Consider the following 23,853-nt stretch of genomic DNA (forward strand, 5'->3'; position numbering starts at 1 on the left):
CACTGTCTTTCTCCCATGCTTGGAATTTTATCCCTCACCAGATTTCCCCTACTGACTTACCTGACTTTCTTCAGGAATAAGTTCAAATTCCCTCTTCTGCAGGAGGTGTCTCATCTTCCTTGTGACATGCAAGACATACAGACAAAGAAATTTGATATGAGATTGAATGGAAAAGGGAAAATCCAAGTCATAGGATCATAGATTTGGATCTGGAAGGGATCTTAGAGGTTATCAAATCTAGAGATTCTTAAACTTTTTGGTCTCACAATCCCTTCATATTCTTTTTTTTTAAAAATATATTTTATTTGATCATTTCCAAGCATTATTCGTTAAAGACATAGATCATTTTCTTTTCCTCCCCCCCACCCCCCATAGCCAACGCGTAAATCCACTGGGCATTAGATGTTTTCTTGATTTGAACCCATTGCTTTGTTGATAATATTTGCATTAGAGTGTTCATTTAGAGTCTCTCCTCTGTCATGTCCCCTCAACCGCTGTATTCAGGCAGTTGCTTTTCCTCGGTGTTTCCACTCCCATAGTTTGTCCTTTGCTTATGAATAGTGTTTTTCTCTCCTGGATCCCTGCAAATTGTTCAGGGACATTACACCGCCATTAATGGAGACGTCCATTACGTTCGATTATACCACAGTGTATTAGTCTCTGTGTACAATGTTCTCCTGGTTCTGCTCCTCTCGCTCTGCATCACTTCCTGGAGGTTGTTCCAGTCTCCATGGAACTTCTCCACTTTATTATTCCTTTTAGCACAATAGTATTTCATCACCAACATATACCACAATTTGCTCAGCCATTCCCCAATTGATGGGCATCCCCTCGTTTTCCAGTTTTGGGCCACCACAAAGAGCACAGCTCTGAATATTTTTGTATAAGTCTTTTTGTCCATTATCTCTTTGGGGTACAGACCCAGCAGTGCTATGGCTGGGTCAAAGGGTAGATATTCTTTTGTCGCCCTTTGGGCATAGTTCCAAATTGCCCTCCAGAATGGTTGGATCAGTTCACAACTCCACCAGCAATGAATTAATGTCCCTACTTTGCCACATCCCCTCCAGCATTCATTACTTTCCTTTGCTGTTATGTTAGCCAATCTGCTAGGTGTGAGGTGATACCTCAGAGTTGTTTTGATTTGCATCTCTCTGATTATAAGAGATTTAGAACACTTCTTCATGTGCTTGTTAATAGTTTTGATTTCTTTATCTGAGAACTGCCTATCCATGTCCCTTGCCCATTTATCAATTGGAGAATGGCTTGATTTTTTTGTACAATTGATTTAGCTCTTTATAACTATTTGTAATTAAACCTTTGTCAGAGGTTTCTATGAAGATTTTTTCCCAATTTGTTGTTTCCCTTCTGATTTTAGTTACATTGGTTTTGTTTGTACAAAAGCTTTTTAGTTTGATGTAGTCAAAATTATTTATTTTACATTTTGTGATTCTTTCTATGTCTTGCTTGGTTTTAAAGCCTTTCCCCTCCCAAAGGTCTGACATGTATACTATTCTGTGTTTACCCAATTTACTTATGGTTTCCTTCTTTATGTTTAAGTCACTCACCCATTTTGAATTTATCTTTGTGTAGGGTGTGAGGTGTTGATCTATTCCTAGTCTCTCCCACACTGTCTTCCAATTTTCCCAGCAGTTTTTGTCGAATAGTGGATTTTTGTCCCAAAAGCTGGGATCTTTGTGTTTATCGTATACTGTCTTGCTGAGGTCGCTTTCCCCCAGTCTATTCCACTGATCTTCCTTTCTGTTTCTTAGCCAGTACCAAATTGTTTTGATGACTGCTGCTTTGTAATATAGTTTAAGGTCAGGGACTGCAAGGCCCCCATCATATGTGTTTTTTTTCATTATTTCCCTGGATATCCTTGATCTTTTGTTCTTCCAAATGAACTTTGTTATGTTTTTTTCTAAATCAGTGAAGAAGTATTTTGGTAGTTCAATGGGTATGGCACTAAATAGATAAATAAGTTTGGGTAGGATGGTCATTTTTATTATATTGGCTCTTCCTATCCATGAGCAGTTAATGTTTTTCCATTTGCTCAAGTCTAGTTTTAGTTGTGTGGCGAGTGTTTTGTAGTTTTCTCTTTCTAGTTCTTGCTGCTGAGCTGTGTTGGAGATATATAGCAAAGCTGATGATTTGTGTGGGTTTATTTTGTATCCTGCAACTTTGCTAAAGTTGTTGATTATTTCAATTAGCTTTTTGGTTGAATCTCTAGGATTCTTTAAGTAGACCATCATGTCATCCGCAAAGAGTGATAACTTGGTCTCCTCCTTGCCTATTTTGATGCCTTCAATTCCTTTATCTTCTCTAATTGCTACTGCTAGTGTTTCTAGTACAATGTCAAATAGTAGAGGTGATAATGGGCATCCTTGTTTCACTCCTGATCTTATTGGGAATGCATCTAGTTTATCCCCATTGCAGATGATATTATCTGTTGGTTTTAGATATATACTGTTTATTATTTTTAGGAATGACCCTTCTATTCCTATGCTTTCTAGTGTTTTTAATAGGAATGGGTGTTGTATTTTATCAAAGGCTTTTTCTGCATCTATTGAGATAATCATGTGGTTCTTGCTAGTTTGCTTGTTGATGTGGTCAATTATGTGGATGGTTTTCCTAATGTTGAACCAGCCCTGCATTCCTGGTATGAATCCTACTTGATCATGGTGAATGATCCTTCTGATCACTTGCTGGAGTCTTTTTGCTAGTATCCTATTTAAGATTTTTGCATCTATATTCATTAGGGAGATTGGCCTATAGTTTTCTTTCTCTGTTTTTGACCTGCCTGGTTTTGGAATCAGTACCATGTTTGTGTTGTAAAAGGAGTTTGGTAGAACTCCCTCTTTGCTTATTATGTCAAATAGTTTGTATAGTATTGGGATTAACTGTTCTCTGAATGTTTGATAGAATTCACTGGTGAATCCATCAGGCCCTGGGGATTTTTTCTTAGGAAGTTCTTTGATGGCTTGTTGGATTTCAATTTCTGATATGGGATTATTTAAGAATTCTATTTCCTCTTCTGTTAGTCTAGGCAGTTTGTATTTTTGTATATATTCATCCATTTCTCCTAAATTGGTGTATTTATTGCCATATAATTGGGCAAAGTAATTTCTAATGATTGCCTTAATTTCATCTTCATTGGAGGTGCTGTCCCCCTTTTCATCTTTAATGCTGTGAATTTGCTTTTCTTCCTTCCTTTTTTTAATTAGATTGACCAGTACTTTGTCTATTTTGTTTGTTTTTTCAAAGTACCAGCTTCTTGTCTTATTTATTAAATCAATAGTTCTATCACTTTCGATTTTATTAATTTCTCCCTTAATTTTTAGGATTTCTAGTTTGGTTTTCTGCTGGGGGGTTTTAATGTGATCGCTTTTGAGTTTTTTCATTTGCATTTCCAATTGATTGATCTCTGCTCTCCCTTGTTTGTTAATATAAGCATTCAGGGATATGAATTTACCTCTGATTACTGCTTTGGCTGCATCCCAAAAGGTTTGAAAGGATGTTTCGCCATTGTCATTTTCCTCGATGAAATTATTAATTGTTTCTATGATTTCTTCTTTAACTAAACGGTTTTGAAGTATCATATTGTTTAATTTCCAATTGGTTTTAGATTTGGTTTTCCATGTACCATTACTAATCATTATTTTTATTGCCTTGTGATCTGAGAAGGCTGCATTCATTATTTCTGCTTTTCTGCATTTGTGTGCTATGTTTCTGTGACCTAATGTATGGTCAGTTTTTGTGAATGTGCCATGTGGTGCTGAGAAGAAGGTGTATTCCTTTTTATCCCTATTTATTTTTCTCCATATGTCTATTAATTCTAATTTTTCTAAGATTTCATTCACTTCTTTTACCTCTTTCTTATTTTTTGATTTGATTTATCTAAATTTGATAATGGTTGGTTTAAGTCTCCCACTAGTATGGTTTTATTGTCTATTTCTTCCTTCAATTCTCCTAGTTTCTCCATTAGAAATTTGGGTGCTATATTATTTGGTGCATACATGTTGATTAATGATATTTCCTCATTGTCTAGAGTCCCTTTTAACAAAATATAATTACCTTCCCTATCCCTTTTGATCAGGTCTATTTTTGCATTGGCTTTATCAGATATCATGATTACCACTCCTGCCTTCTTTCTGTCAGTTGAGGCCCAGAAGGTCTTACTCCATCCTTTAATTCTGACCTCGTGGGTGACAACCCGCCTCATGTGTGTTTCTTGAAGACAACATATGGTAGGGTTTTGGATTCTAATCCATTCTGCTATTCGTCTACGTTTTATGGGTGAGTTCATCCCATTCACGTTCAAAGTTATGATTGTCATTTGTGGACTCCCTGGCATTTTGATTGCCTTCCCTAATTCTAACCTTTTCTTCTTCAGCTCTACCTTTTAGTCCAGTGATTTACTTTGAATCAGTCCCCCTTGTCCCCTCCCTTGATGTTTCCCTTTTTAGTCCTTCCCTTTTTGTTCCCTCCCCCTCCCCCCTCTCTTTCCCTCCCTTTTTGTTCTCCCTCTCCCCCCCCCCTTGGTTTTCCCTTCTCCCTACCCTTGTTGGGTAAGATAGAATTCAAGCTCCCAATGGATCTGGATGTTTTTCCCTCTCAGAGTTGATTTCCCTGAGATTAAGGTTTAAGTAAAAAAAAAAAAAACCCTCTCTTCCTCTCCTTCTTATAGGAGTTTTCTTCCCCTCCCCTTCCCATGTGAATCTTTGTGTGAGAAAGATTATTCTATTTGGTCTTTCTTTACCCCCTATTTATACATTACATTTTCCCCACATGTTAGTATACATAGATTGATATAAAGGTAGTCCTTATAGAAGAGAGTTTGAGTACAAGAAGAAGATAACATTTTTCCCCTTTCCTTAATATTTACCTTTTCAGGTATTCCTTGCTCTTTGATTTTCGGTATCAAACTTTCCACAGAGCTCTGGTCTTTTCTTTGCAAAAAGTTGGAAATCTTCTATTTTGTTGAATGCCCATACTTTCCCTTGGAAGTATATAGTCAGTTTTGCTGGGTAGTTGATTCTTGGTTGGAGACCCAGCTCTCTTGCCTTTCTGAAGATCATGTTCCATGCTTTACGATCATTCAGAGTAGAACTTGCAAGGTCTTGTGTGACCCTGATTGGCATTCCTTTATATCTAAATTGTCTTTTTCTGGCTTCCTGTAGGATTTTTTCTTTTGTTTGATAGCTTTGGAATTTGGCAATTACATTCCTGGGAGTTGTCTTTTGGGGGTTTAGTGTAGAAGGTGTTCTGTGAGCTCTGTCAGTGGCTGTATTGCCCCCTTGTTCTAGAATCTCTGGGCAATTTTCTTTGATTATATCTTGTATCACCATATTGAGTTTGGTGTTTATTTCTGGCTTTTCTGGGAGTCCAATTATTCTTAAATTATCTCTTCTCCCTCTATTTTCCAGATCTATCACCTTGTCGGTGAGATATTTTATGTTCTCTTCTAATTTCCTGGTGTTTTGGCTTTGCTTTATTAGTTCTTGCTTTAAAGCCTGGTTTTATTTTACAGTTTGGTCAAACTGGTTTTGTAGATGTGTGAATTTCTTTTGCATTATTTCCCACTTTTCCTCCCAGAAGGCTTCCATCTTTTTGATCCTTTCTGCTTCAAATTCTTCATGGGTTTATGGAGAGTTTCCATTTCCTTTGGAAGATTTTGGAGCATTTTCTTGTATATCTTCTTCTATCTGCTCTGTATTTTGTATTTTGTCTCCATAGAATGTGTCCAAAGTCACCCCTTTCTTCTTATTTTTCTTGGTATTTTGGGGCTTCTGTGCTTCTGTGGAGTTTGCCATCTCTGAATGTGGAGGATTAGCTTTTCTTATCTCTGTCTGGTGTTCAGAGGCTTTAGTCCTGGGCAGATTGTCGGTTCTATGAGCTTTCCCTGGGTTAAACTGAGTATGCCTCACTGGAACTGGAATGGAAGGGTTGGACCAGGAGGCCACACTCTCCCCCGGCTCTCTGGGTTGGGTTGCTCTCCGGAAGTTGCTTTCAGAATAGCTGGCCGTGAGGCTGTTTCGTCGGCCTGCGGGGGGATGGGCTTCGGCTTCCCAGAGCTACGAGGGCAGTGACTTTCACTGGGACTCGGATAGAAGGCCCTGAGGGTTGCTGTTGTTTCAAACGACCCTGCTCTCTGAGCCGGGCGGGGCTGCGGCTTCCAGGAGCCTTGGACTCTGCGCTCCTACCCCTTAGGTCCGAGTGATCTCGGGTTCTGGCTTTTGAGGGGGGCCGTACCTTTTGATCCGGGTCCAGGTCTAGTAGGAGGGTTCCCAGGGTCTATGCTGTTGATCGTTTTGAATTTCGGCGCCTTAGGAGCTTATAGTTTGAGATCGGTCGGGAAGGGTTTTCCGGAGATCTGAACTTTAGCTTTCTCTAAGCCGCCATCTTGACCGGAACCTCAATCCCTTCATATTCTTAAAAATTGTTTTTTAACTGCAGAGCTTTTATTTATATAGGTTATATCTGTTGAAACTATAAGATAATTTTTAGTGTGTTGACTTAAAATCTAAGTAAGTGGTTGCCATGGGAAATTCCCAAATATGAAAATACCCAAGTCAACTGGTATTTATGGAGATTTTAATTAATAAAGAAGGAATTAAGGGAAGGGGAGAGAGAGAGAGAGAGAGAGAGAGAGAGAGAGAGAGAGAGAGAGAGAGAGAGAGAGAGAGAGAGAGAGAGAGAGAGAGAGAAAGAGAGAGAGAGAGAGAGAGAGACTTCCCCATGGTCACATATTTATGGAATCCAGCTCTTCTTGTTAACCTAGTTCACTTTTCCTGTACTATACCACCTCTTCAATAAAGCACTATAAAAGAAATTTGAGGAGAGAAAGCTTCCTTTCAGCTTTCCCTTTTTAGCAAATCTTCCAGATTTTGACTATATTACATTTGTATTTTTCTTTCCATTTTTGTTTTGCCTAAAATAATATTCTATATTTTATAATTCTGCATTGCTTTCTGCCAGAAACTAGTTCTATTTTATAGAAATGTGGGCAGCAGTTAAACGTGTTAATGAGCTATCCTCTGTAGCTTTTGCAAAAGATGTGAAAACCCAATGAGCTGCTACATGGTGTTTCAACAAAGGTTTCACACTGCAGTGAATGTCACGAGGCAATGAGAAGCAAGAAATCCTCATACTGAGATACTGCCTCATATTTACAAGGCCAGCCAAAGGATAGAGATGGTACGTAAAAGGGACAGCTGACAAATAGGATGAGGCTGAAGAACCTGAGTCATGAGATGAGGAGTGTGGATATTAATAAATACTTAGCAATAGGATCTCCTAGAGGAAAAATTTAGTAGGAAACATTTTAAAATTTAATCCACATCATTAACAATTTTTCCCATCACTTTCTTAAGTCTAGATAATAAACAAAACAATCAAGGTTTGATTCATACTCTGTTACTGATTTCCTAGGTGTAAATGAAAGTGAAAATTTAACAATCAGCTCTCACAAGCCTATACAAGCTGGATCCATCACACTCTTGCATGAAATAGAACACTGGTAATCAGAAGACAGTAATAGGGGTTTAGTTGTAGCCTACAATTATAGGTTTTACAGCCAAAAGGGACCCTATAAGCCACAGCTTTCTTTTGCTGTTTTACTGAAGTTGGGCTACTTGTCCTGAAAATCAAACTTGGGTCTACAGAGTCCAGATTCTGAATTTTTCCCAGTGAGGAAAATGACCAAATATGAATCTATTTTGCCTTTGTAGGAAATAGGAAGAGTCACTACTGAGAAAAGGAAGGAAGGAGCATGATCCTTGCCCCCTTTGGAAGGGGACTGGATATCCGAGAAATTGGTGTTATTGCATCCTTGTGTCACCAGCACTGAGTACATGATAGGTGCTTAGTGTTGACTTGAGTTGCTTCTAAATTTTACTTCTGATAAATTACTTAGCATTACCTCCGTCTGATTTTTGTTGATATAAAACTCTGCTTAGCAACTTTGCTTTACTTCAACATTTAGAGACCATGATCTTAATCTGGTGCTATGGGTTAGGAAATTGGACGAGCTGGGGTGGTTTGAGCTAACTTTCTGCCCTGCCTTCCCCAACAAAAGTCAGAGCTGCTACATGCAAGGAAGTTGTGGTGCAAACCTGGGGCAGATGAGGGTTTACTTTGCCTGCTTGCCTGCTTGATCTGGAACCCAGTGATGGGCTCTTTGGGCAAAAAGAATATTAAAATTTCCTTTTCTTTTTGCATGGTTGGTTTTGAGTTTTGCAGGGCGTTCCTAAGGCCGTAAGGAACTTTTTGAGAGATTTTTAATCTTCCTGCAAAATTTTATATATTCTTTTATTCTCAGGACTCCTTTTAAACATCGAGAATTGCATCTACCTGAGACTAGTGGAATTTGATTTTAGTAAAAGTCCTCTTTTTTTTTTTAACCCCTCTGGTTCAAAGTGATCTATTGTACCAGATGCAAAAGAGTGACCCAGACACCTGGGGGGTCTTTGCACTTGTTTTTAAAAAAAAATATTTCGATAACTATATTTCAACATAATGGGTTTTCTTTGTAATTCTATGTTTTCTTTTATTCATTTAAAAGCATTTTTTTTTCTGAGAAGAGGCCTGATATCAGTTAAGACTTCAAAGTCAACACTCTTAGTTCAGGTTTAGTACTGGGCTGAGAGAGATATGCAATAAGGATATGGTGGCATTAAGCTTCTCTAGGCCCAGATTACATGAACCTGGGGCCTTGTATGCCCTTAGATCATGAAAAATGGGTCAGAGAAATTGGGGCCAATCAAGTTGCATGCACTAGGGGAGGAAACTGCAATAGGATCAGGGAAAGTGCTGGTCTACTCACGAGGTTCATAAAACTGCCAAAGGTGCCCATTATATAAAAGAAAAATTAAAAAACAAACAAACCCTAGTTTAAGCCCACTGAGTCAGTATTCTGACCTAAGGAGACTCTTTGTTTTACATTTGAACTCCAGGAAAAGCAATGCCTGCAGGAATGGCTTTAGCTGCCAATAGGGTGAATTGTATATGAATATAAATTGCTGATGGAGGTCTCTTAATTTGTATGAGGAAGACTGAAACCTGCTTAACTCTCAGTCCTTTCTGGGGCATGGAACATGGAATTTGTTGTCAGAGTACTCAAGTTCAAATACTGGCTCTTATATTTAATATCTTTGTAACTACAGCAAGTGGTTTAATTTCTCTGAGCACTGATTTCCTTATCAGGGAAATGAAAGGTTTCTACTAGCTGATCTCTAAGGCCCCTTTCAACTCTAAATCTATAATGCTAGGATATTGGCTCTCATTATAAAATTGGCACAAGGCAGTATTCATGGTTGATGGTGAATCCATAACAATTTCATTGAGCATGCACCTCTCAGTACATTCTGTAATCTCTCTGAAGTATGTTACTTTGAATCTTGCACCAATTAAATGTTAATAATTAATACAAATCCTTAACTATCCTCTTGAGAAAATAAAAAAAGACTTCATTTGAGACTCTTCTGGAGCAAATGCAAGATCTGTCTCTGTGCTAGACTTTGAATAGTTTTTGAATAAATCATATGGCTTTGAATGGTTTGAAGTATATCATTAATAATTGCTTTTTTCTGGGTCATTTTCCCTACAATCAGTGTGCAAATTCAGCTCTTAAAATAAGCTAAGGATTCTAAAAGGTGATTTGGGGGTGGCTATACGACCTTTTGAACCCAGACCACTTGCTCAAGATCTTTAGAAAGCCTCTATTAAAAACCTGAAAGTGAAGGGGAAAGAGGCAATGGTGACCACTTTATCAGAGTAGGGAGCCTAATCGTTCAACTTAGAAACTGAAAAGCAGAACCCACAGGAAATGACACGGAATAAACAAGCTTTGGTGGAGAGGGGGTGGGAGGAATGGGAAAGATCAGGAACAGAGAGAATTGTTGTGAACAGCAGACATCTTGTTCAGTGTCTTTAATCATCCAAACGTCATAGATTCGTTGGTTTAGGGCCAAAGAGATCATCTAGTTTAGTTCTCATTTTATATATGAGGAATTTGAGGTCTAAAGCAATGAAATGACTACTTGGTCACATATAGTGCACTGAGGAGCTTTGAACACTGGGAAAAGGGACAGAATAAAGACAGTAAGGCCATATAGTTTTATAGATCTGATCTCAATACAATCCCTAATGTCCAAGTTATTCCCACTACACACAATAAACTTCAGTGGCTGCTCTGATTCGACCTTTCCAGGCTCCTTGTATTTCAGCCACAGTGGCTTCCTTATTGTCTCTCACATACAACCTCCCTTCTGTCATCACTGCCTTTGTATGAGATGTCCCCCATGCCTGCAATCTACTCCTCCCCACTTTTGTCTCGTAGAATCCCTCGTTTCCTTTATGACTGTTCAAGTACCACCTTCTACATGTAACACCAATCCCCAAACCCATTGGTTTGGGGCTCTCTTTTTATTGGTAGAGACCAATACCCCAGGCATTAATTTCCATCAATAAGGATAGAGTAAAGAATATGAATCGTGTAATCATGGAAAAATCTTCTAAATTAATTAAATAAATAAAAAATAAGGATCGAGTAGCTTTAGGGTTTAGGACTGGAATTACATACATAAGCCTTTCCTAATCCACTACACTGTTCTTCCTTTCCCTTCATCTGCCAGCACTCTCCCTAAATTTACCTTATATCTTCAAATAGTTTTTGCATATACCTATATATGTGTATATTGTCTTCCCCTTTAGAATATAAATTCCTTAAGGGCAGAAACTATTTAATTTTCATCTTTGTATCTCCAGCACTTACTATGTGCCTGACACATAGTAGGTACTTAATAAATTCTTCTTGACTGATTAGTTTATTAAATACTACATGCAGTAATTATTATAATAAAAGCATAATTCACATTAAAATAGCTCTTTTAGATTTACCAACTACTTTCTTCACAATAATCCTTTGAGGAAGGTAATACAAATATTATCACATCCAGATCTTAAATGAAGAATTTGGAGCTGAGAGAGGAAGTCTCTCCCTCAGTGTGGCATAGCAAATAAATTTTAGAGTTGGGACATAGAGCTAGATCTTTTGATTCCAAGACCAATGCTCTTTCCATAATTGGCATTGAAAAATAAATTATGGTGAAAAAATATGTATAGATGTATATGTATATATTTATATAAATAGAAAATGGTCAGTTACTCTACCTATATCACACTTGACATGGCCCAGGGAAACCATTTCCTCTCCAAAACACCTCAAAGTCTCCCAAGAAGAAGTCACTGGCTGTTGCTGGATAGTGATATTTTAGTTCCCAAGTTATACAATGTGATAGATAAAGACAGTTTTGGAGTTTCCATGAATGTTCAATAGAGTTGTTTCTATTCCAACCAATGTGAACCATACAAATCCTCTTTGTTTCTCTGTATTATCAATGGCAATCTAATCATTCAACAAGAATTTATTATTATTTTATCTTCATTTGCCTGATCCTGTTCTAAAAACCGAAGGAAATTGATTCAAAAGAAAGAGAAGAGAAATTATGGTCAGTAAGCTTTAAATAGCTCATAATCTAGTTAAGGATACAAGACTTATGCATAAGAAATAATGAGGGAACAATATTATATATATATATATTTATACATAGCTTCACATATGCTATATGTTTGATGAATGAATGAATGAAGTGAAAAATTATGAAGTAGAAACTGATTCAGGACTAGAAAAAATTGCCAAGTATGGTGAGGCTTTTCTTTTTTAAGTATGATTCATGACTGTTTCTACATCATAATTGTTTCCCAAAATACTAACTCTACCCTCACATTGAAAACTCTCTAGTACCAAAGAAAATCAGGTAAGCAAAACAAGAAAATACAACTAAGTCTGAAAACATATGTAAAAATTCATACCTACAGGTCCCTTCCTCTCTGCCAAGAAAAGGGAGATATACTTTTTCATCTATCCTGGGGGACATATTAATTATTAAAATAATTATTGTTTGGGTGCCTTTTAATGTTGTCTTTATATTATTATAGTCAACATAAATTCACATATGCATATATACACATATGATCATGTGTGTACTATGTTCCTGGTTTTGCTTGGTTTGCTCCGTACCAATCCATACATCTTTCCTTGTTTCTCTGAATTCCTTGTATTCGTCGTTTCTTATAACAATAAATTATTCTATTGCCATCATATCAGCCATTCCCTGAGATGACCTGCTTCTTTGGTATCCTCTCCTTTACCATGCCTTCCCTTTATTGTTTTGTCCTCATGTTCTTTCTCTCCACATCTTCCCTATCAAAACCTGCTCTGATAAACTCATCAAGTTTTAATGACAGAGATGGCTTAATTGTATTGTCTCTCAGCTTTGTCTTTGAATTAGAAGAGAGATGTGTTCTTGGACCAGAAAGCCTGGCTATAGCCTTCACGTCCCAACTGTAAGACTTTAGATAAATCATTTACTCTTTCTCAGACTTATTTGTAATACTGTTGATGCCACATCTAGTTGTTACTACTGTTGTTACTACTATTATTACTGTGTAAAATGTTTTCCTGATTCTGTTCACTTCACTTTGTATCACTTCATGTAATTCTTTCCAGGTTTTTCTTGTTTGTCATTTCTTTGGCACAATAGCATTCCCTTACAAGCATAATGTGTTCAGCCCCACAATTGATGGACATTCCTTCAGTTTCCAGTTCTTTGTGAACATTAAAATACAAATATTTTAAAACATTCATTTTCTTTTCCTTTTTCCTTGATCACCTTTAAAATAAACCTAGTAATGGTATTACTAGTTTTAAAGGTACACACAGTTTTATAATTCTTTGAGTATAATTCCAGATTGTTTTCCAAAATGTTTTGATTTCTTCACATTTACACCAAAAATATGTTAGTTCCCCAATTTTTTCATGTCACCTCTAACATTTGTCATTTTGCCATTTTATCATTTTAGCCAATCTGTTAGATATGAAATATCTGTCATTTTGATTTAAATTTCTCTAATTAACAATGATTTGAAGATTTTTTTAATATATATTTTGTCTGTTCATCCAAAAACTATGTTCATATCCTTTGAACTTATCAATTAGAGAGTATATTTTATACATGAGACCTCTATCTGAAAAACTGTTTATAAATTCCATAACCCACTCCAACTTATTGTTTTCCTTCTAATCTTGGCTACATTTATTTTATTTGTACAACACCTTTTCAATTTAATATATTCAAAATTATTCGCAATACTTTCTACCTCTTGTTTATTCATAAATTCTTCTCCCATTCATAAATATGATAGGTATACTCCCTGTTCTCATTTGTTTCTATTTCCCTTTATACCTAGGTCACATATCTATTTTTATCTTAACCTGGTAAATGGTGTAAGATATTGGTCTATATCTAGTTTCTGCTAAACTACTTTCCAGTTTTTCCAATATTTTTTGCCAATGAGTGAATTCTTGTTCCAAAAACTTGGACCTTTATCTTTGTCAAATCAAGGTTACTATAATCTTTTGTGTCTATCTGTTGTATATATATTATGTTCTATTGACCTCCTTTTCTATTTCTTAGCCAATACCAGATAGTTTTAGTAAATTATTCTTGATAATAAATCTACCCATTCTGATACCTTCAATTTCTTTTTTTTTCTCTTATTGCTATTGCTAGCATTTCTAGTATAATATTAAATAATATTGGTGATAATGAGCATCCTTGTTTTACTCCTGATCTTATAGGGAAGGCTTCTAACTTATCTCCATTATAGATGTTTGCTCTTTGTTGTAAATTTGTATCTCATTAATTGAAGGAAAAATCCATTTATACTTATGCTTTCGGGTCTTTTTAATCAGGATGAGTGCTATATTTTGTCCAAAGCTTTTTCTGCATGTAATCATATGATTTTTGTTACTTTTTGCTGATGTAATCAATTATAAATCATTTTCTTTATATTAAACCATTCCTGCATATTTGTTTGATCTTCATGTAAAATCTTTATGATATTTTGTTGTAGTCTCTGACTAATATTTCTAACAGTTTTTAATCTTCACTTATCATAACCCTTTTTTCATGTTTTTTTTTCTTTTTGCTGTTTAGATGAGGAATGAGAGTAGTGTGGAAGCAAGTGTCAAGGAATATATAATATAGCTCAGTTTCAGTTTCAGTTTCTCTGTCCCAGATCTGCCATTGTTCCAGACATGATTTAGGAAATAGCAAAGACTTTCTTGCCCTGCCTTAATTTAGTGAATTTAGGATTTTGTTCTAACCCAGAAGTTATAAGGGGGAAAAGTGGTTAATTTTAGGATTTTATATTTTATGAGTGTGGTTGCCAGGAATTTAATTAATTCCAAAGAGATTTTATTTACAATTTCATTACAAAATGTAGAAAGAGTGAAGCAAGAAATCAGAGAGAGGATAAGGTAAGATATCTAGCCTTAGCACTAAGTAATTTATCTCTGCCCCCCCTTCCCCCCCAGCAGGGAGAGTTAGTTTCAGCCAGCTTTGGCAAAGCCAATGAACCAGGAAGTGTCTCTCAAGAGTAGGTCTCTCCAGAGGATAGTTTTTTCAGAAAGATTCAGCAGTTAAGAGTCAGCCTTTCACTTACCATGTGTCAGTACAGTCAGCAAATTCTTCTGCCCCTCTTCACCAGCCTCAACTCAAAAGCATGAAGAATTCCTATAGTCTCCACTTCCAAAAAATGAACTCCCCTCTCACTGGAAATAACAGCTCCTTTTTAAGATGCTTCTTCTGTATCACTTCCTGTGCCTTCCCCTAATTTTATGTTTATCGATCACAGTTGATGCTTTGTTTTAGAACTGCCCAGAAGGCAGTCAATTGATTCTGATTTGTCACCCACTATCACACACATAAGTCACAGATCTCCCCCACTCAAATGTGAATGGGGTGTTTGCACTTTTGGTGATTAAATCTAAAATGGGCAGATCTCCATACTCAACTTTTAAATAGGGTGTTTACACTTATGGGGATTAAAAATCTAAAAATAGACATGAGTTAAAATCATTGTTACAATCAGGGGAGAGCCAAATCCAATCTTCACAAAGTAAAGAAAGACATTTTATTTTATAACCTTAGAGATATTTTTTTTTACTCCATCTAGTGGGTTATACATTTAGAGTTCTGAAATATACATTTGTCTTCCTTTTGCCAACTTTATCCCCTTTTCCTTATGACTACATCAATCAATCAACAACTATATTTTTTAAGTGTCTTCTCTATTCCAAGCATTGTTCTAGGTGCTGAAAATATAAAGGCAAAAATGAAACAAATCAAAGAACAAAGCACTGCCCAAATTTCTATTTCTTTATTTTTGTTGTTGTTGTTCTATTTATTTTCTTTTTTTTCCTTTCAAATAGTGAATAACTTTCCTCTTGGTGGTGTCATCCTTGTGAAAATTGATTTTCTCAATGCTTCACCCTTAGTTTGACTCCCTCAGTTATACCTCTACTCCCTGAAGAACAGGGAAAATACAATAAAACATATTTTGTTATATTTTAAATTTTTGTAGATAGTCTAAATTATTTCCATCTGACCTTTATGAATCTGATAACAAAGGGAGAATATGGTTAAGAGGTATTAACACAAGAGTTCGTGGTTATTTGTCAATATTTATACACTTAGGTGTGTCAACCTGTTTTGGGTGTGCCAACTGATCTTGAGTGTGAGACTGCTGGCTGATGAATCATTCAACAATCAAGCCTCAAGTAAATTGCTTGTGAATCTTTCAAGGTTAATAATTCTTTGCATTACTTAAAGAAAAACATTTAGCTTCCATCTTAAAGTCAATACTGTTTTTGGTTTTAAGGAAGAAGAGTGGTAAGGGTCAGGAAATGGGAGTTAAGTGATTTGCCAAGGGTCATACAACTAGGAAGTGTCTGAGGTCAGATTTGAACTGAGGCCTTCCTATCTCTGAGTCTGGCTCTAAAACTGCTTAGTCACTTAGCTGCCCTCTTATATTACTTTAATTTTTTTCTTTATTTTTAAATCCTTATCTTCTATCTTGTTATCATTTTTAAGACAGAAGAGTAGCAAGGGTTAGGCAACTCGGGTTATATGATTTGTCTAGGGTCACATAACTAGGAAGTGCCCAAGGCCAAATTTGAACTCAAGTCTTTCCAATTCCAGGCTTGGAGCTCTATCCACTGTGCTACTTAGCTGCCACTGCATCACTTATTGGAAACAGAAATTTTTACTCTTTGATAGCAAACTGTAATGAATATACTGTAAGAACTAAACAAAATGATAATGAAATACTTGTCCCTATTCAAAGCAACAAAAAAGATTTCTCTTTAAGTATATTTTTATTAATATTTTTATCTTTTTACTAATACTTTTTATAACTCCTTTATTTCCAGATCTATTCCTGCTATGTCTCCCACTGAATAAGTTGTCCTTTCTAAGAAAGATTAAGAAAAAAATAAATTTCCAAAGCAATTTATCAAAACCAACCAATATGTCAGCTCTATATAGACAATGGCAAACAAAGAAGTCCAAATTAGTCATTCGATTTACCAACTAAAATACAACCAAGTATAGCAAGTCCTTAATTAATTTGTGAGAAATAAGGTACTTTGGTCATTGGATAATAATGCTTCATAGGAAATATCTTGTTACTGGCCAAAAGAACAAGTCATGCACACTAGGGCTTATATATAAACAGCTAGTTAGTAAGGAGCTAAGTCAGTTGAACTGTGGTCTGATTCAACTGTGAAGAACTCCTGAAAGAGAATTGCCCTTGGTGGGGAGGTGAAGGAGATTCTCTCATCTCTTCCTCCAATGTGTCACCAGGTGACTTAACTTGTGAACTTTTAAAGACAAGAATTCCCACAGGGTCATTAGAAATGTTTTTGAAGCATAGTGCCTGATGGTAAAATCTGTACCAGTTTCTAAACTATACATCAAGGACAAAGTAGAAATATCCAGCAAAGAAAACTTTAGAGAATATATTTCCTTGGGCAAAAAGAAATATAATTTATAGGATTCTACAAAGGCATAGATCTCAAGAGCTCAGCAGATAAGTAACACCTAAGTAAAACATACAAAGGACGAAAGAACCTCCTAGCAAAAATTGTGCAGTACCCCTTTGCCAAATGTGTTTTTTATATACATGTAGTTCACGACCATTTAAATATCAATTTGGGCTTACTTTCAAGAGAGATCTTGTCCATACAAGAGAATGAGTTGTGAGGGTGGTTGTTTTATAGTTTATAACAAAAAGTTGATAAATATGGGAATAGTCAGTGCCAAAAAGGTTGATCACCCACATTAATACACTGGTGGTGGAACTATAAATTGGTACTTCAATTATAGAAACTAATTTGGAATTACTCTTTTAAAAGTGACTGGAATGGCCATATCCCTTGACACAGAGATCTCAATACTACATATATATTCTGAAGAGACAAAAAGAGAGGTGTCAGATAAATCAAAATACTCTTTCTAAATCTTAATTGTCCCCCTGGTAATCAATGTGAGACATATTGGTAAGGGCTTATGAGCAATTGTACTATAATGATGGGATTTGGAATAGAGATGGGATGCTTCACTTAGTTGACAAAACATGAAATATTTAAAACCCATAGTTCTATCCGTCTTCAAAAAAGGGAGGAAAATACATTTTTCAACCTTTCTCAAGTATCAAAGTTTGATCATTATAATTATATACTGTTCAGTTTCTTTTTTGTTGTTCCTTCTGTTTACATTATTGTAATAATTGTGCATAGTGTTTACTTTCCATGCTTCTCTGAATACTTCATATTTATTTATTCTCATAGCATGGAAATGTTCCTTACATTCATATGCTGCATTTGTCCAGCCATTCCCCAACTGGTGAGCATCTACTTTGGTTCAATTCCATGCACTGTTGAAAAATGCTAATGTGTATATTTTGGTTTATTTGAGGCATCTCTTTCTTCTTCCTTGGAATATATGCCTAGAACTGGGATCTCTGTGTCAAAGGATATGGGCATTTTAATCACTTTTTAAAGACTAATTCCACATTGGTTTCCAGAATTGATGCACCAATTTGCAGTTCTACCACCAGTGTATTAGTGTGGGTAATCAGCCCTTTCGACACTGACTATTCCCATCATTTTTTATCTGTGTCAATTTATCAAGTGTGAAGTAAAATTTTAGAGTTGTTTTCATTCTAATTTCTCTTATTAAGGATTTGAAGCAAGCTGTCATAGGTTTGTTAATAGTTTACAATTCTTTTTGTGAACTTAAAAAGAAATCTTTTGGGCATTTATGTATCATGCAATGGCTCCAAAAAGGCTTTTTTGAGCTCTTCTAAAAGTTTTGCAAGCCTCCACTAACTAAACTTATTAACTTAGACATCAACCTCTTTAATGTTGTTAAGTCTTTATTAATAACTTTGTGTAAGGAAATGCTTATACCCAGGGAATCTTAGAAATAGGACTACCAGTTTGGTGAATATAATGTCACATCTGTTGTTTAGAGGACCTGAGTTTGAATTCTAGCTCTATTATTTCAAATATGTTTAATTTTAAGCAAATTATTTTAACTCTCTGGGCCCTAATTTCCATATCTGTGAAATTAAAGGATTGATTTTAATCATCTTTAGGCTAAGAGTTTTCAGCTCTAACTCTTGCATCCTGAAGTTCTAAGCATACTTACATCTTAAAAGGTGACCTTTAAGAGTCAAGGGTGGTGCATTAAAAAAAAATTAAGACTTTCAGTATAGAGAGGCTTCCAGTATTGAGAGGGGGAAATAGAGGAGACTCCCTTCTTAAAGTGGGATACAGGGGAGACAGCTGATGTTTAGGGTTGGCTCAGAGAGAAGAGAGAGGATTTGAAGATTTTCTCCCTTCTGCCTTCCCTCCTTAGCTAAAGGAGCTCTCCCCAATTGGCTCTTGTCCCTCTTGTCCCCCCTCCACTACTTGACAACAAAGGGTCTCCCCTTGATCTGTTCACTCTATAACTGTTCACAATATAACAATTTCTTAATACAAAGGTTATTCCTTTTGCAATCAATAAAAAATTTAACTTAAATAAAATTGAACTATCCTATACATTATGTAATACTAATTAAAATGTAACAATTCATAACATTTATAGGTATATCTATATTAACATGTATCTAACGAGATCTTATTTATTCTGTCCCTGTTACCTCTCTAGTTACAACATTCCCTTTTCCACCCTAAACTACTTTGTCCCTGTCTATTAATGGTTAGTATTTTAACTCTCTCCTTTCGATCTATATTAGTCTATTAGATCGTTAATATGCTATATATGTATATATAGATATGTATATATACATGTCTGTTATTTGTACACATTTACATATGTCACATGTTATTTAAATACACACACACACATATATATATACACACACACACACACACACACACACATATATATATACACACACACACATATATATATCCTCTGGTACTAGAGATCTATTTACAGATATACAATTTATGGGCTGTCTTTATTTATGGCACAGCCCCTAATGTCAGTGTAAAATGTGTTCGCTTTCTAGATATGTTGTGGTGGACACATATTTATTTCAATGTGCATGTGAATGCACTTCCCTATGTGTGAAGTTAATGTGATTGGTGACTAATCTTGCATGACCCAATTCCTGAAGTTCATTTCCCATAATGTCTTTGATTCAAAGTTCATTCCAGTTGTCAATGTGTCTTCCATCCTTTGATATTGCTTGAAATTTGTCACCCATCCAGGGTGCCTTCTCCTTTACAGGATACATACTTGCCTGTTGTCTCACCTTGAAAGACTATCTCGGTTATCAGGAACTACAGGATCATGTGTGTTTGTGTAAGATTAATGTGTGCGTGTATGTAAGAGTGAATATTTTGATGCATGTGAGTAAAACATTATACAGGATGTTTGTGTCATCCTCATGTGTGCAAGTGAGATTTTTTTTTATGTAATGAATGTAGGTCTCTTTCTTAATGTATGATTATAAGGCAATTATTCTTTTCCTTTGTGGTTGATTGTAGAGGTTAATGAGATTTTAGTTTAGGCTTGAGATTGAAATTTGTATATAGGTTTAATAATTCTAAGGGATTCTAAATCCACCCAAATAAACTCCCAGGTTCCGCAAGGAACCACTTCTTCTGTGTTTCACAGGCTACGCTAATCTTCCCTGATCTAACTAACTCAAATTTATGCTATCTGTCTTGGGCATTATTCTATTTCGGTTTCATGCAATAATTTTTGTTTGGGTAAGATGCTCCAATAGCATCTTGGATGTTTCTCATCTATATTTACTGGGGTTTGTGGACTTGTCTCAGGTTTGTTGTTGTTTTTTTTTTCCCAGCCAGGGACTGTCATTATGGGCTTACGGGTTTTCCTGATTTGATTGAAGTTTCTTTGTGGATCATGTGCTAGATCTTATGCCAAGTACCATTCTGGGGTCTTATAAGGTTTTGTGTTGTTTGCTACCCTGTAGAACTCAAACCAGTCCTGGTACCAAGTATTCTCAATAGATGGTATCTGTTGTGTTATGGGATGTTCAGGGTTGGAGAAAACAGATGTGATAATAACATTACATTGCCTATCTCTTTTTCAGTTTGTTCCCTATCATATCACATTAGATTCAGTATCACTGTCCCCTAAGTCATATTTCTTACAAAATTCTTCATAACTACTGACTCCTGCAATATACAGTATTTCCTCTACTGATAAAGACGTTGCTATGTTTTCAATTGCTTCATCAGAATCAGAAAAGCTTGCTTGTTCTGAATTCAGGTGTTCACTATTCCAATTTGTGTCCCATTCATCTAAATCTTTGTGAACTTTATCATAAATCTTGATGTACTCATAGGATTCCTGTTCTTCATCACTGTGTTGTTCAACTATTATTGTACCATTTGGTACTGTATCATCTGGGTCTGAGTCTGACTCTTGGTCACTGATTTCTGTACTCTCCGTGTCTTTCACTAGCTTTTGTTCAGTGACGTTGTAATTCTGTGTCAGGTGTTGTTAACTCAGGTTTTGTGTCTTGGTCTGGCCCTATTTCAGTGATTTCTGCATTTCCCAATTCTTTTTCTAGCTGTTGCCCAGTAGTATGCTCTTGGTGGCAAATTTGATTCTTGTGGGTTTACTGCTTCCTATGCATCTGCTATTATGTTACAGGATGTCACAGGTTCTATCATATCTTTTGGATCAGTTTCTTGTTTATCTACTCCCTCTTGTAAATCTGTTGACATAGAAAACATTCCCTCTATGGTGGTATCTTCTGGGAATGACTTCAATACAGATCTACCTTGCCCTGTATCACTGAGAGGTTTGTACTTTTGATCTCCCACTTCTGTCCCAAGATATGGTTATGGAGTTTCTTGTAAATTATCTATTATGGTGTTTACATGCACAGGTTTCCTATTATCATCTTTACTTTCTTGCCCCAGGGTTTGTAATGCACTTGTATACCTAGTAGATGTTCCAGGTTTTGTTGATGTTATAGTGTAATCTACCATCCCCTCTTCAGTTATTCCACCCTCATTCAATCAACTATTATTAACTAGCTCTGTATCACTTTGGACCACTGCTGTCTGTGAGCTAACAGCTTGCTCAGAGGAAAGGTTTGTGTTTGTGTTAATTTCAGTTTGAGAACTACTTGGGTATTGTTTCACTATCAAAGACTCTTCTGTTTCCATTCCCTTAAATTGTTTTGCAGTCTCTGGTTCAGGGAATACAAAGTCATTGGAATTTTGGTATTGATCAATGCTATACCCATTCCCAGAACTGGTGTCTTTGAGTGTTATAGGATTTCATGGGTAAAAGCCTTTGACTTTTGGATTTAAATTAGTTCTCCCTTCATTTTCCTTTCTTTGTATAAATGTATCAGATTCAAAGTCTCTTGCAACAATGTCTTATTTGGCTATCTTGTCCCAATGGTGTGGATACTTAAGTTGCTGTTTTAAAGATTTTCTAGCCCCATTTGATTTTCCACTGCCTAGATCCATTCTGCAAGCTCAAAAATTTTCCAAAAAGGATTTAATCTGTTCCTTGTTTTTCTCCATGCAGTTTTGTGTGTGCCTATGTGTTATGAACCATAAATGTCATGTTTCATGTCTGCTATTATCTGTGCAATTTCTCTCTCCATCTCAATTATAGATTTCTGTTTTGTACCTAAGTTGCTTCCCTTAGCATCTTGCCCAACTATCTGTTTCTCCACCACTAAAAGTTTAAAGTTTTCTTTTTCCTTTCTACCATATCCCTTTTTGCCCTTTCTGCTTATGCCCTCATGTTTTCTCCCTGGGGTACCTCTCAAATTCGTCTCTTTTTTACTAGATAATGCTAGAGCCTGGCATCATGCGGTATAATGATTATTCCTCTCTACAACTTCTGAATAATGGGGTTTTGCTTCAGAAGCTATTGCTCTTTCCATGGATTTCAGGTCTGGGGTCTCCTGTTCTCTCAGTCTTCAGTGAGAGCAACACTGCTTGCTATTAGAGTCCTGTCTCCCATAGTTTTTCTTAGTATATTCTTTTCCTTGATAATATGCATTTTGAGCTTTCCCATCTCTCTTATTTTGGCCCTGTTCATACTGATGTTTCATTGGGCAATTTCTTACTATATGTCCTTGACAAGAACACAAAAAGCAAGTCCTGGTATCTCTTTGAGCCCTCTGTTGACTTTGGGGTGTTTGTCCAAACTGTGTGGTTTTTCTGTTAAATTTCTTAATTGTAACCAGGTTCTTAACCTCCTCTTATTTTTTCTGCCTTAATATTTCAGAGGTCACTTGGAGCTTTTTCTTTATATCGTCCTTTTCTTTTTCTTGATCTACTTTGTTATCATGAGGATAGGTGGCTATGTCCCTAATTGACACCAGCTTTGATATTCATTAAGATGTTAGTCACTGCCACGAACACAAAATAGACTTGGGGTATGACTTGCCAGAGGTAACTGACATCTAGATAATTAATTGGTAACTGTGTCCATCCCATAGTCATATTGGTTAATGTCCCCTGAACATTGTCTATCATCCCTGCCATTGTATTATAAATGATACAGTAGCCCCAATAAATTGCAATTATTCCTAGCATAGCAGACCACAGTATTAGTTGTAACATGTTTCCCAATAGATCTCTTCTAGGCTCTAACTGCCAGGAGTTAAAAGTTAGAAAATGGTTGTTATTTCCACAAGCTTTGCTTCTAGCTAGATAGGATTCAAGATGGCTAGATCCTATAAGCTGACAGCCCTAATACAGCCTCCCTTTTACAATAGACTATCTTCCTCAGTTTTGTAACTGACCAGAGTGGCAGTTGGTAACTGACTTGTACTTCCCCCCTGAACTGTGAACTGATACAACCATTTTGGAAAACAATTTTGAATCACACTCAGAGAGCTATAAAGCTGTGTATACTCTTAGACACAGAAAATGCTGGCTCTATGTCCCAAGGAGATCAACAACACATATGTTCCAAAATATTTATAGCAGCTTTCTTTATAATGGCAAAGAACTGGAAGTTGAGGGGATGTCCACCAACTGGAGAATGGCTAAATAAATTATAGTATCTGATTATGATAGAATACTAATGAACCATAAAAAATAATGAGCAGATTAATTTTTTAAAAACTTGGAAAGAATTACGTGAGACAATGAAGAGTGAAAAAAGTAGAACTAAGAGAACATTTATACAGCTACAGATTTAATGGTTGAAGAATTGTGAATGTTCACCTCCAGAGAATGAACTAAGAAGTGGAAGCACAAAAGACATAATCTATATATACATGTCTGTTTGTAGTGTTAAGATGGGATTAACTCTCCCCTGCCCCATTTTTTAGATTTAATCACCAGAAGTGTATAAACCCCACTTATCCTTAAGTATGGGGAGATCTGTGACCCACCTGTTTGATAGTGGGTGATGAATCAGAATC

Source organism: Monodelphis domestica, chromosome 2, assembly GCF_027887165.1.
Source record: "Monodelphis domestica isolate mMonDom1 chromosome 2, mMonDom1.pri, whole genome shotgun sequence".
NCBI classification, from domain to species: Eukaryota; Metazoa; Chordata; class Mammalia; order Didelphimorphia; family Didelphidae; genus Monodelphis; species Monodelphis domestica.